The sequence below is a fragment of the Heteronotia binoei genome, chromosome 6 (genome assembly GCF_032191835.1).
Source record: "Heteronotia binoei isolate CCM8104 ecotype False Entrance Well chromosome 6, APGP_CSIRO_Hbin_v1, whole genome shotgun sequence".
Lineage (NCBI taxonomy): Eukaryota > Metazoa > Chordata > Lepidosauria > Squamata > Gekkonidae > Heteronotia > Heteronotia binoei.
Window position 1 is genome coordinate 144,454,939 of NC_083228.1, and position 14,509 is coordinate 144,469,447.

At 49.0% G+C, this 14,509-nt stretch overlaps 1 non-coding gene across 1 annotated transcript; it reads right to left on the reverse strand.

Moving 5' to 3' along the window:
• Positions 1 to 11,866: 11,866 nt before the first annotated feature.
• Positions 11,867 to 11,938, reverse strand: TRNAP-GGG (transfer RNA proline (anticodon GGG)). The gene has a single exon. It is a non-coding gene; the product is annotated as a tRNA-Pro (tRNA).
• Positions 11,939 to 14,509: the final 2,571 nt, after the last annotated feature.

The window sequence follows — 14,509 nt, forward strand, 5'->3', positions numbered from 1 at the left end:
AGAACCATAGAGTTGGGACCTCCAGAGTCTCTGTCTCCTCCTCCTTTTTTTTCTTCCCTCACACCTTTTTCCCAGCATGGAATGGACCCCCTCTTTGTCCCACTGGAGAAGACTCACCGGGGTCATGTGGAGCTGACTCTGGGACCAACAGCAACTGCCGGAGTTGGGGTAGGGGGTGGGGAAGGAGCCCAGAAGAGACAGTTTATGCTTCTTTTTCCCATTTCCCATCATCCTGACCCAATACTTAACTTCATGTGCTTGGGAACTGGGTCAGGAACATTCGTGATGTTTGACTGACAGTCCTCATCAGGGCATTTTTTGTAGCAGGAACTCCTTTGCCTATTAGGCCACACACCCCTGATGCAGCTGATCCTCCAAGAGCTTACAGTAGACCCTGTAAGAAAAGCCCGGTAAGCTCTTGGAGGATCAGCTCCGTCAGGGGTGGGTGGCCTAATATGCAAAGGAGTTCTTGCTAAAAAAAAATAAGCCCTGGTCCTCATGGTCAACTTGGGGGACGAGGGAAACACAGAAAACATAACCTGCATTCGGCGGTGGAAACGGCTATCAAGTCACAGCTGAGTTGTACTTATCCCAGAGGGATTTCAAGGCAAGAGATGGACAGAGGTGGTTTGCTGTTGCTTGCCTCTGCACAGCAACACTGGACTTCCTTGGTCATCTCCGATCCAAGTCCCAGGGCCAGCTCTCCTTAGCTTCTAACAAGACTGGGCTAGTCTGAGCCATCCAGTTCAGTGCAAAAGACACCCAGAGGTGGTTTGTCCTTGCCTGCCTCTGCACAGCAACCCTGGACTTCCTTGGTCATCTCCGATCCAAGTCCCAGGGCCAGCTCTCCTTAGCTTCTAACAAAACTGGGCTAGTCTGAGCCATCCAGTTCAGTGCAAAAGACACGCAGAGGTGGTTTGCCCTTGCCTGCCTCTGCACAGCAACCCTGGATTTCCTTGGTCATCTCCGATCCAAGTCCCAGGGCCAGCTCTCCTTAGCTTCTAACATGACTGGGCTAGCCTGGGCCATCCAGTTGAGTGCAAAAGACATGCAGAGGTGGTTTGCTGTTGCTTGCCTCTGCACAGCAACCCTGGATTTCCTTGGTCATCTCCGATCCAAGTCCCAGGGCCAGCCCTCCTTAGCTTCTAACAAGACTGGGCTAATCTGGGCCATCCAGTTCAGTGCAAAAGACACCCAGAGGTGTTTTGCCCTTGCCTGCCTCTGCACAGCGACCCTGGACTTCCTTGGTCATCTCCGATCTAAGTCCCAGGGCCAGCCCTCCTTAGCTTCTAACAAGACTGGGCTAATCTGGGCCATCCAGTTCAGTGCAAAAGACACCCAGAGGTGGTTTGCCCTTGCCTGCCTCTGCACAGCGACCCTGGACTTCCTCAGTGGTCTCTAACTCTGCTTACTGGTCTCACCCTAACCTTAACCCCTAACCCTCACCCTAACCTTAACCCCTAACCCTAACCCTCACCCTCACCATAACTTTAAACCTTAACCCTAACCCTCACCCTAACCTTAACCTTAACCCCTAACCCTCACCCTAACCTTAACCTTAACCCCTAACCCTCACCCTAACCTTAACCCCTAACCCTCACCCTCACCCTCACCTTAACTTTAACCCTTAACCCTAACCCTCACCCTAACCTTAACCCCTAACCCTCACCCTAACCTTAACCCCTCACCCTCACCCTAACCTTAACCCCTAACCCTAACCCTCACCATAACCTTAACCCTTAACCCTAACCCTCACCCTAACCTTAACCTTAACCCCTAACCCTAACCCTCTCCTCAGTGGTCTCCAGCACTGCTTATCTGCCCTGAGCTCTTTCCCAGGAATGGACGGAATAGAAACGAAATCAATAAATAAAATTAGCTTCTGAGATTTGATGAGTTTGCGCTGTCTTGAGTTATCCAGGTCAGGGCAACCTGAACTTAAGACAACAGAAAACTGGGGCACCGCTTGCGCGTTGCAGCTCCGTCTGTGTGAGAAGATGGATTTCTCTTGCGCAAGTTCACGCCGGAACAGATTGCAAGCCAGTGGGGTAACATGTTCTCCAAAACATCGGCAGCCCCTCCCAGTTCTGTGTCATCCTTGGCGTTATCTAAGCTAAGCAGAATTCATGTGTTGTGGAAAGAAATGAACGAGGCCAATCAGATCTGGATGTGAGGGAAGTGAGAAAAAGAAGAAGATATTGGATTTATATCCCGCCCTTCACTCCAAAAAGTTTCAGAACGGCTCACAATCTTCTTTACCTTCCCCACCCCCCACAACAGACACCCTGTGAGGTAGATGAAGATATTGGATTTATATCCCGCCCTCCACTCCGAAGAGTCTCAGAGCGGCTCACAATCTCCTTTCCTGTCCCCCCCCCCACAACAGGCACCCTGTGAGGTAGTTGAAGATATTGGATTTATATCCCGCCCTCCACTCCGAAGAGTCTCAGAGCAGCTCACAATCTTCTTTCCCTTCCCCCCCCCCCACAACAGACACCCTGTGAGGTAGATGAAGATATTGGATTTATATCCCGCCCTCCACTCCGAAGAGTCTCAGAGCGGCTCACAAGCTCCTTTCCCTTCCCCCCCCCCCACAACAGACACCCTGTGAGGTAGTTGAAGATATTGGATTCATATCCCGCCCTCCACTCCGAAGAGTCTCAGAGCGGCTCACAATCTCCTTTCCCTTCCACCCCCCACAACAGACACCCTGTGAGGTAGTTGAAGATATTGGATTTATATCCCGCCCTCTACTCCGAAGAGTCTCAGAGCGGCTCACAATCTCCTTTCCCTTCCCCCCCCCACAACAGACACCCTGTGAGGTAGATGAAGATATTGGATTTATATCCCGCCCTCCATTCCGAAGAGTCTCAGAGCGGCTCACAATCTCCTTTCCCTCCCCCCCCCCACAACAGAACCCTGTGAGGTAGTTGAAGATATTGGATTTATATCCCGCCCTCCACTCCGAAGAGTCTCAGAGCGGCTCACAATCTCCTTTCCCTTCCCCCCCCCCCACAACAGACACCCTGTGAGGTAGTTGAAGATATTGGATATATATCCCGCCTTCCATTCCGAAGAGTCTCAGAGCGGCTCACAATCTCCTTTCCCTTCCCCCCCCCCCACAACAGACACCCTGTGAGGTAGTTGAAGATATTGGATTTATATCCCGCCCTCCACTCCGAAGAGTCTCAGAGCAGCTCACAATCTTCTTTACCTTCCCCCCCCCCCCACAACAGACACCCTGTGAGGTAGATGAAGACATTGGATTTATATCCCGCCCTCCACTCCGAAGAGTCTCAGAGCGGCTCACAATCTCCTTTCCCTTCCCCCCCCCCACAACAGACACCCTGTGAGGTAGATGAAGATATTGGATTTATATCCCGCCCTCCACTCCGAATAGTCTCAGAGCGGCTCACAATCTCCTTGACCTTCCTCCCCCACAACAGACACCCTGTGAGGTAGATGAAGACATTGGATTTATATCCCGCCCTCCACTCCGAAGAGTCTCAGAGCGGCTCACAATCTCCTTTCCCTTCCTCCCCCACAACAGACACCCTGTGAGGTAGATGAAGACATTGGATTTATATCCCGCCCTCCACTCCGAAGAGTCTCAGAGCGGCTCACCATCTCCTTTCCCTTCCTCCCCCACAACAGACACTCTGTGAGGTAGATGAAGATATTGGATTTATATCCTGCCCTCCACTCCGAAGAGTCTCAGAGCGGCTCACAATCTCCTTTCCCTTCCTCCCCCACAACAGACACTCTGTGAGGTAGATGAAGATATTGGATTTATATCCCGCCCTCCACTCCGAAGAGTCTCAGAGCAGCTCACAATCTCCTTTCCCTTCCTCCCCCACAACAGACACCCTGTGAGGTAGATGAAGACATTGGATTTATATCCCGCCCTCCACTCCGAAGAGTCTCAGAGCGGCTCACAATCTCCTTTCCCCTTCCTCCCCCACAACAGACACCCTGTGAGGTGGGTGGGGCTGAGAGGGCTCTCACAGCAGCTGCCCTTTCAAGGGCAACCTCTGCCAGAGCTATGGCTGACCCAAGGCCATTCCAGCAGGTGCAAGCGGAGGAGTGGGGAATCAAACCCAGATGAGAGTCCACACACTTAACCACTACACCAAACTGGCTCTCCAGGCGGAAGGAGAGAAGGTTGGAGAAAGAGGAGGGGAGAAACCAGGAGCTCGCAGTAGGGTGAACAAGGCATGGGTGGGGCAGGGTGCTGGTGGATGAGTCATAGATCTTGTGTCCTAGGTGCAAGGCAGAGGCCTCCAAATGTGTCCTGAGTTCGAGGCCGGAGCCAAAAGGAAGAAAAGAAAAGAAAAAAGAGAGATTTGGCACTGGGGTAATTTGAATCCATGATGCAATTTAAGCAAATTATACAAATTAGTTTTGGTTGCATCATGCATGCGAGTTGGAAAATTTGGTTTGAATCAAAAAGGGTGGCTGTGGGAAGGTTCACATCTTTTGAAAGACAAAGCATGTATCAATGCTTGGAAGAGCTGAGAGAGATCAATAGGGAAGGGGTTGAATTGGCTTGTTATCTTTTCAGGTATTTTTTTTTTAATTGGCACTTCAGACAGAGTGTTCCTGAGCATGTGTAAAGTGTTTTACCTCTGAGCAAGTAGCTGAAGGAGTCTAAGGGTATTGATAGAACTCTCTGTCTGGGGCAGGTGATGTTCTGTATTCTTGCTGCTGGGGGGAAACAGTGAGAGGGATTCTAGTGTCCTGGCCCCGCTGATAGACTTCCTGATGGTGCCTGGGTTTTGGCCACTCTGTGACACAGAGTGTTGGACTGGATGGGCCACTGGCCTGATCCAACATGGCTTCTCTTATGTTCTTATGTGACACAGAGTGTTGGACTGGAGGGGCCACTGGCCTGATCCAACATGGCTTCTCTTATGTTCTTATGTGACACAGAGTGTTGGACTGGATGGGCCATTGGCCTGATCTAACATGGCTTCTCTTATGTTCTTATGTGACACAGAGTGTTGGACTGGATGGGCCACTGGCCTGATCCAACATGGCTTCTCTTATGTTCTTATGTGACACAGAGTGTTGGACTGGATGGGCCACTGGGCTGATCCAACATGGCTTCTCTTATGTTCTTCTGTGACACAGAGTGTTGGACTGGATGGGCCACTGGGCTGATCCAACATGGCTTCTCTTATGTTCTTATGTGACACAGAGTGTTGGACTGGATGGGCCACTGGCCTGATCCAACATGGCTTCTCTTATGTTCTTATGTGACACAGAGTGTTGGACTGGATGGGCCACTGGCCTGATCCAACATGGCTTCTCTTATGTTCTTATGTGACACAGAGTGTTGGACTGGATGGGCCATTGGCCTGATCTAACATGGCTTCTCTTATGTTCTTATGTGACACAGAGTGTTGGACTGGATGGGCCACTGGCCTGATCCAACATGGCTTCTCTTATGTTCTTATGTGACACAGAGTGTTGGACTGGATGGGCCACTGGCCTGATCCAACATGGCTTCTCTTATGTTCTTTTGTGACACAGAGTGTTGGACTGGATGGGCAACTGGCCTGATCCAACATGGCTCCTCTTATGTTCTTATGTGACTCAGAGTGTTGGACTGGATGGGCCACTGGCCTGATCCAACATGGCTTCTCTTATGTTCTTATGTGACTCAGAGTGTTGGACTGGATGGGCCACTGGCCTGATCCAACATGGCTTCTCTTATGTTCTTATGTGACACAGAGTGTTGGACTGGAGGGGCCACTGGCCTGATCCAACAGGGCTTCTCTTATGTTCTTATGTGACACAGAGTGTTGGACTGGAGGGGCCACTGGCCTGATCCAACAGGGCTTCTCTTATCTTCTTATGTGACACAGAGTGTTGGACTGGAGGGGCCATTGGCCTGATCCAACATGGCTGCTCTTATGCTCTTATGTTCTTACCCACTGCCTGGTCCTTCTAACTGGAGATGCCGGAGATTGAACCTGGGACCTTGTGTGTGCCAAGCAGAGGCTCTGCCTCTGAGCCACACCCCCTCCAGGAGGCAGCTATTTAAATAGTCAGTTATATCAGTAACCATCCATAAACAAATGCTGTGTGTGTTTTTTTTTTTCTTTGAAGGTCCAACTGTTTGTTGTTCATCCTCAGCGGTCCTTAGCAACATGAACGGCAGCTGATCTGTTTGGATCAGCAGAGCTTCCAGACAGCGGAAACTTTGAAAAGTCCTGATGCAGGCCTGTTTGGCAGGCGCTCGAGGTGTCCAGCCCCAAGCCAGGCGGACTGGGTGATCAGCTCTCCTCTCATTGTCGCAGAGTGTTCTTACATTCAGCTTGATCCAGAGTTTCAGACTGATTCTACATTCATGTTTGGGTCCGATTATCTGAGCACTGAAACTGCCTTCTAGAAATCCGGAGTATATTTTTCCATCTACACTCAAAATTTTGCTCCTGGACTTCTCCTCCACATTTGCTTGCTTTACTGGATTTAAAAGTTCCTTTGTTCTTTCTTGAGAAATGACTCTATTGCCCTATTTCCCAGGAAAGATATCATCTTTACAGTCCGGTGGAATGCGCTTCCTGGAAAACCCTCATTCAAAAGTAGTCTTGGAAAGTCAGGGGCAACTCCGTGCTGAAAACAGTGTCAGAGCCCATTCAGGAATTTAAATGTAAATAACAGTCAAAACACCAGACCAAGACAGAAGTCAAGGCACATTGTAATGCAGATAAGGGTGGCCAACGGTAGCTCTCCAGATGTTTTTTAGCCTACAACTCCCATCAGCCCCAGCCATTGGCCATGCTGGCTGGGGCTGATGGAAGTTGTAGGCAAAAAAACTTCTGGAGAGCTACCGTTGGTCACCCCTGATGTAGATGATCACTTTTGAAAGCGCAGCATTACTGGATCTTTTGCCCAGTGTAATATCAGCCTTAGAGTCTTCAAATCGCCAGCCACCATTCCGCTTTAATTATTTTCCTTTTACATTTGTGAATTTACTCTGCTCATTTTGCGTAGCCGAATTTTTACACTGCCTGCTGAAAGTGTTTCAATTTTTTTTGGGGGGGGTGTCTCTGATCAGAGGGCAGACGGAATGCCAGTCCTTAGTTAAATGTATACGATTGCTTGGAAATGGTGTCAACACTGCAAAAACAATACACATTTAAATTACAAGATGAGGCAAGCAATGATATGCAAAAATTTCAAGTGCTGTCAGTTCTCGTGCAAATTACTACACCTTGTGGCTCTTGGAGGAGTCTTTTAAAACGCATGAAAACTTCTGCAACACAAGTTTGAAACGCCTGTAGAGAAATGACCGGATCAAAACTAGTTTCAAGAAAAACATTGTAGCAGCAGCACCAGAACGCATCTCACCGAAAGAAATGTAGATACTTCGGGCAGCAACGATGCAAAACAGTTGTGAGAGTGTTAGGTAATGTAAAAGGTGAGTTTCCAATGCGGCGATAGAGTCACAAATGGGCAGTGTTAAAACACCCACTCTCGAACAAGATAGATTCGACTGGCCAAACATGCTCGCTCCAAAATGCATAGAATCGCAGAGTTGGAAGGGACCTCCAGGGTCATCTAGTCCAGTGGCTCCCAACCTTTTTAGCACCAGGGACCAGTTTCATGGAAGACAATTTCCCCATGGACCAGTGGGGGTGGGACGGTGCTGGGGTTTTTGCTGCCCCAGGCTGCCCACACCCCACCCATACCCCATCCCTGCCCCTGCCCTTAAATGGGGGGAAGACGGGAGCTGTTTCTGCTGCCTTCCCGCTAGATGGCTGGGCGGTAGAAGGCCAATCTGCCTCCCCCTCCCGTTTAAAGACCCCCCACCTGAGGCTGTGCTGCCTCTTTCGTCTGCCCAGGTTATGGGTGGGGGGGTCACCTGCCTTGTCCCGCGGCCCGGTTGCTAGCAGGCCACGGACCAGGACTGGTACACGAATCGGTGGTTGGGGACCCCTGATCTAGTCCAGGGGTGGGGAACCTTTATTCTGCCAAGGGCCGTATGGATATTTAGAACATCATTCGCAGGCCATAAAAAATTATCAACCTAAAAAAACAGTGCTCCGCCGAAGGAGAACGATTCAGGCCAGCAAAATTAATGCAAATAATTGTTTTTTTAAATTTGAAGTCATGTGGAGAGAGCCTAATCTGGCACACACACACACACACACAAAACCGGCCTGCCGTGATAGGCAAATGCCTAAGTCCAAGACTTTTTTGTAGAAAAAGCCCAGCAGGAACTCAGTAGCATATTAGACCACATCCCCTAATATAAGCATATTAGTTCACACCCTCATTAGCATATTAGGCCACACCCTCTGGGATAATCACGTGCAAACTGAACGGTGACAGTTCGATTGGTCCGTTCAAAGTAGCAGGGGGACCGGGATTGGAACAGGGCAGCAGGGTTTAGGATCCTGCTGCCCATTGTTCCCAAGTTAGGGCAGTAGCTCAGGGGTAGAGCAACTGCTTGGGAAGCAGAAGGTCCCAGGTTCAATCCTCGGCATCTCCAACTCAAAAGGGTCCAGGCAAGTAGGTGTGAAAAACCTCAGCTGGAGACCCTGGAGAGCCACTGCCAGTCTGGGTAGACAATACTGACTTTGATGGACCGAGGGTCTGATTCAGTATAAGGCAGCTTCATATGTTCATATGGATTTAGGGAATGGACGGTGGCTCAGTGGTAGAGCATCTGCTTGGTAAGCAGAAGGTCCCAAGTTCAGTCCCAAGCATCTCCAACTAAAAGCGTCCAGGCAAATAGGTGTGAAAAACTTCAGCTTGAGACCCTGGAGAGCCACTGCCAATCAGGGGAGGGATGGTGGCTCAGTTGTAGAGCATCTGCTTGGTAAGCAAAAGGTCCCAGGTTCAATCCCCGGCATCTCCAACTCAAAAGAGCCCAGGCAAATAGGTATGAAAAACCTCAGCTGGAGAGCCACTGCCAGTCTGAGTAGACAATACTGACCTTGATGGATCCAGGAGGGTCTGATTCAGTATAAGGCAGCTTCGTATGTTCATATGGATTTAGGGAATGGACGGTGGCTCAGTGGTAGAGCATCTGCTTGGTAAGCAGAAGGTCCCAAGTTCAGTCCCAAGCATCTCCAACTAAAAGGGCCCAGGCAAGTAGGTGTGAAAAACCTCAGCTTGAGACCCTGGAGAGCTGCTGCCAATCAGGGGAGGGACGGTGGCTCAGTGGTAGAACATCTGCTTAGTAAGCAGAAGGTCCCAGGTTCAATCCCGGGCATCTCCAACTAAAAAGGGTTCAGGTAAATAGGTATGGAAAACCTCAGCTTGAGACCCTGGAGAGCTGCTGCCAGTCTGAGAAGACAATACTGACTTTGATGGACCAAGGGTCTGATTCAGTATAAGGCAGCTTCATATGTTCATATGTTCAGCTCTGGTCGTCAGGCTCCAATGAGCCAGGCAGGAACACCCAACTCAGTTCTCACTTGAGTCCACATACGTAACAGTTATGAGGGCTGGATCTGACATAAATGAGACCTTGTCGGGCTGGGCCATGTTTGGCTGGGCCATGTGTGTACCTATTTAAGATTAGGTAGCAGAGATATAAACTTTTTAATGGACACAAACGTGACTAAAGTTTTTTTGTTTTTTTCTTCAAACTTAAAATAAAACATGTTTAAAACATTAGTACTTGTTGGTTTTAAAGATGCTTTCTTTGTGTTTCTCCCATGGGCTCCAGGGGACTGGGCAAAGGAAGCTCTGGCTCTTTCCCTCCCTCCCCAGGGGACCAGGAAGGGGAGGAGCTTCAGCCAATAGAGAAAATCGAGGTTTTGCTCTGTCACTCCTGTGCAATTGAGTAAGCCTTGCAAAGCAAGCTGAGATGCAGAAGGAAGCAAGAGAGAGGGAGACGGAAGCAGACAAGAGACAGTTGCTCGGGAGTGGGGGGCTGATAGGAGCCCTCCGGGGGCCCGATTCGGCCCCCAGGCCGCATGTTTGACAGCCCTGACCTATAGTATCCCTGACAAGGGTTTCTTCAGCTGCTGCTTAAAGAGTTCAAACCAAAACAACAAAGCAACTGTGCGGCCAAACGAATCACTTCATACCTTGAACAAATTTTCTTCAATAACCTGCTATGCAAAAGCATCTTATGCAATGCAAAAGTGCCCTAAGGCGACACATAAATAATCTCAAAGTCCAAAGAGTCTTGTAAAAAAACCCACTAAGGTGTGGCCAAACCAAGATCGTTCCAAACGTGAACGGAGCGGTGAAAAGATGTTCAGAGGATGACCGTGGCACAGTCCTTCGCTCTCCTCTCCGCCTTCCGGAAAGTTATCGAAGGAAATTCGTTCAAGGTATTAAGTGATTTGTTTGGCCGCACAGTTGCTTTGTCCTTTTGGATTGAATTTTCTCCTGTGTTCTGCTTTATTACCGTTCGCAATTTGCGGCTGCTTAAAGAGTGTCAGTGAAGCTACTTTCTAAGTAGCTGATTCCATGGCTGAACTAGTCTTTTCTCCTAATATTCAGCCAGTACCTTCCCACCCATAATTTAATCCCGTGTTTAAAACAATTTATGACAATGTAATATATTTTAATGACATGTTATCATTTGTCATTAAATAATACACATAGATCACATTTTCTCCACCCCACTCCCCCCCTTTTGGTGACCCCCCAGCAATGCCGACCCCCTAAACAAACGTCTCCATATTACTATTTAATTTAGTTTGTTATAAGGTAATAAACTCTATCTGTTAAAGAATCTTTCTTCAAAAAAAAAAAACCCACCAAAGGTTATAGCTATAATCCATCTTCATGGTAGTTCTTGTTAATCATTAGCAAGGAAACGAAAAAGTTATAATCCAATAATCCTATTTTTTAAAAAAAAAAACTGTAATCAACTCAAATCAGTTTTATTACGGTCCATGACCAAATAGACAACAACAACCACAAACTGTAATCCATATATAGTTTCTTTAAGAATTAACCATTGTCAAATATCACCAAATGTCCTTTAACGGGCCATTGTTTTTCAATCTATTTTTGAAACTTTCCGCATTCGTTTTTAAAGTTCTCCAGATCTTGTTCTTTTAAGATTGGGGAGGGACGGTGGCTCAGTGGTAGAGCATCTGCTTGGGAAGCAGAAGGTCCCAGGTTCAATCCCTGGCATCCCCAACTCAAAAGGGTCCAGGCAAATAGGCGTAAGAAACCTTAGCTTGAGACCCTGGAGAGCCATGAATGGGGTTGTGGCTCAGTGGCAGAGCATCTGCTTGGGAAGCAGAAGGTCCCCGGTTCAATCCCTGGCATCTCCAAAAAAGGGTCCAGGCAAATAGGTGTGAAAACCCTCAGCTTGAGACCCTGGAGAGCCGCTGCCAGTCTGAGAAGACAATACTGACTTTGATGAACCAAGGGTCTGGTTCAGTATAAGGCAGCTTCATAAGTTCATATGATTCTTGTAAGTTTGTCCATTTCACTCCAATGCGTGACTTTCAAAGTCCATTCCCACATTTCTGGTATTTTGTCTTGCTTCCACATTTGCGTCTATAATGTCCGTGCAGCTGAAAGCATCCACCCGTCATTTAATCCCATCCTTGCGAGTCCTCTCCCCTGCTAACAACAGGCATGGCTTCCCGCCCTCCTGTAACGGACAGCTCTTCAAAGACTCCGAGAGAGCAATCCTGCCCCATCTCAACCTTCTCTTCTCCAGACTGAGCGTTCCCAAGTCCCTTTCCTCGCACGGCTTGGTCGCCAGGCCCCTGACCATTCTCATCGCTCTCCTCTGCACCCATATGGACAAATGAAGCTGCCTTATACTGAACCAGACCCTTGGTCCATCAAAGTCAGTATTGTCTTCTCAGACTGGCAGCGGCTCTCCAGGGTCTCAAGCTGAGGTTTTTCACACCTATTTGCCTGGACCCTTTTTTGGAGATGCCAGGGATTGAACCTGGGACCTTCTGCTTCCCAAGCAGATGCTCTACCACTGAGCCACAACCCCATTCATGGCTCTCCAGGTTCTCAAGCTAAGGTTTCTTACGCCTATTTGCCTGGACCCTTTTTAGTTGGAGATGCCGGGGATTGAGCTTGGGACTTTTCTGCTTACCAAGCAGATGCTCTACCAGTGAGCCAGTCTTCTCAGACTGGCAGCGGCTCTCCAGGGGCTCAAGCTGAGGTTTTTCACACCTATTTGCCTGGACCCTTTTTTGGAGATGCCGGGGACTGAACCTGGGACCTTCTGCTTCCCAAGCAGATGCTCTACCACTGAGCCACCGTCCCTCCCCACCCGCTTCATTCTGTCCGCATCCTTTTCTTTTTTAAAACCAAAAGAGAAAAACTAACGCAATCTCAAAAAAGGGACTAGAACTAAAAATACAAAAGCCAAAAAGAACAAGGAAAAGGTGAAAAAAAAGATAAGGGGGAAGAAGGAGGAGGAGGAGGAAAATATAAAGAGCTATAAATAAGTGACTTCTGCTTTGATCTGCAACAAATACACATAAAATTACAAGCTTAACATTTACTCTGTAGTTACAAAAGAAACAAAAAAGTTCTAGAAGCCCTACGCCTGTTGCCCCCCTCAGGCACAAGAATACAGAGCATCACTGCCCCAGACAGAAGATCATAAGAGAAGCCAAGTTGGATCAGGCCAGTGGCCCATCCAGTCCAACACGCTGTGTGTCACAAAGTGGCCAAAAAACCCAGGTCCCATCAGGAGGGCCATCAGTGGGGCCAGGACATTAGAAGCCCTCCACTGTGCCCCCCACCCAGCACCAAGAATACAGAGCATCCCTGCCCCAGACATAAGAACATAAGACACTAGAAGCCTTCCCACTGTTGCCCCTCCCAAGCACCAAGAATACAGAGAACGTAAGAGAAGCCATGTTGGATCAGGCCAATGGCCCATTCAGTCCAACACTCTGTGTCACACAGTGGCGCAAAAAAACAGGTGCCATCAGGAGGTCCACCAGTGGGGCCAGGACACTAGAAGCCCTCCCACTGTGCCCCCCCCCCCAAGTACCAAGAATACAGAGCATCACTGCCCCAGACATCATAAGAAAAGCCATGTTGGATCAGGCCAATGTCCCATCCAGTCCAACCCTCTGTGTCACACAGTGGCCCAAAAAATACAGGTGCCATCAGGAGGTCCATCAGTGGGGCCAGGACACTAGAAGCCCTCCCGCTGTGCCCCCCCCCCGCACAAACACCAAGAATACAGAGCATCGCTTGCCCCAGATAGAGAGTACCATCTATACCAGGGGTGTCAAACTCATTGGTTATGAGGGCCAGATCTGACATAAATGAGACCTTGTCGGGATGGACCTAGCACGTCATGAGATATCATGCCAGGTAGCAAACACAGATAAACCCAAAGATTTTTTAAAATAAACTTTAAAAAAAAGATGCTTAAAAGATTAGCCCTCTTCCAATATTTTGTTTATTTAACAGTCTCAGATAACTGTCACCTCTTGTTCTGAATGATTGCATCAAAAACTGGAGACAACATCTGTGCTGTAGCAGTCTTGAGTATGCTGTCCAGGTGATGTTCAGGTGTGTATCTGTAAGCTGCAAACCTACTTTTGATTTCCTTGCGGCCCTCTGGGGACCTGATCTGGCCTCCAGGCGTCAAGTTACACCCCTGATCTATACCTTGTGACTAATAGCCACTGGTTAGGGTTGCCAATCCCCAGGTGGGGGCAGGGGATCCCCTGCTTTGGAGGCCCTCCCCCCGCTTCAAGCGGGGGGAGGGGAATGTCTGTAGGGCACTCCATTATTCCCTATGGGAGACTTCTTCCCATAGGAAATAATGGAGAATTGATCTGTGAGTATCTGGGGCTCTGGGGGGAATGTTTTTTGAGTTAGGGGCACCAAATTTGCAGCATAGCTTCCAGTGACTCTCCCCAAAATACCCCCCAAGTTTCAAAAAGATTGGACTAAAGGGTCCAATTCTATGCCCCCAAAGAAGGTGCCCCTATCCTTCATGATTTCCTATGGAAGGAAGGTGTTTAAAAAGGTGTGCAGTCCCTTTAAATGTGATGGCCAGAACTCCCTTTGGAGTTCGATTGTGCTTGTCACACCCTTGCTTCTGGCTCCACCCCCAAAGTCTCCTGGCTCCGCCCCCAAAGTCCCCAGATATTTCTTGAATTGGACTTGGCAACCCTACCACTGGTGGACCTCTGCTCCACTGATGGACCTCTGCCAGAGACCCTGGAGAGCTGCTGCCAGTCTGAGCAGACAAGACTGACCTTGGTGGACCAGCGGTCTGATCCAGAAGAAGGCGGCTTCATAGGTTCATGTGAGCAGAGCAACAGCAAGCAAGACAAGCGAGGAGTGGAACTCTGTAGGCTGTAGCAAGAATGTGCATGTGCAAAAAGTAGATCTTATTTGGCCAGGGGCCAGCAAACTTATAGGTCCACCTCTCCCTCTATGAGCCCTGTACGACTTTGCAATCAGCAACCCAACAACTTCTGGTGATACCCGGCCCCAGAGACACCTTTTTGGCCCTGGCCCCTGCCTGGTGGAATGAGCTCCCCCTGGAGATCCGGGCCCTGTGGGATCTGCTTCATCTTCATTG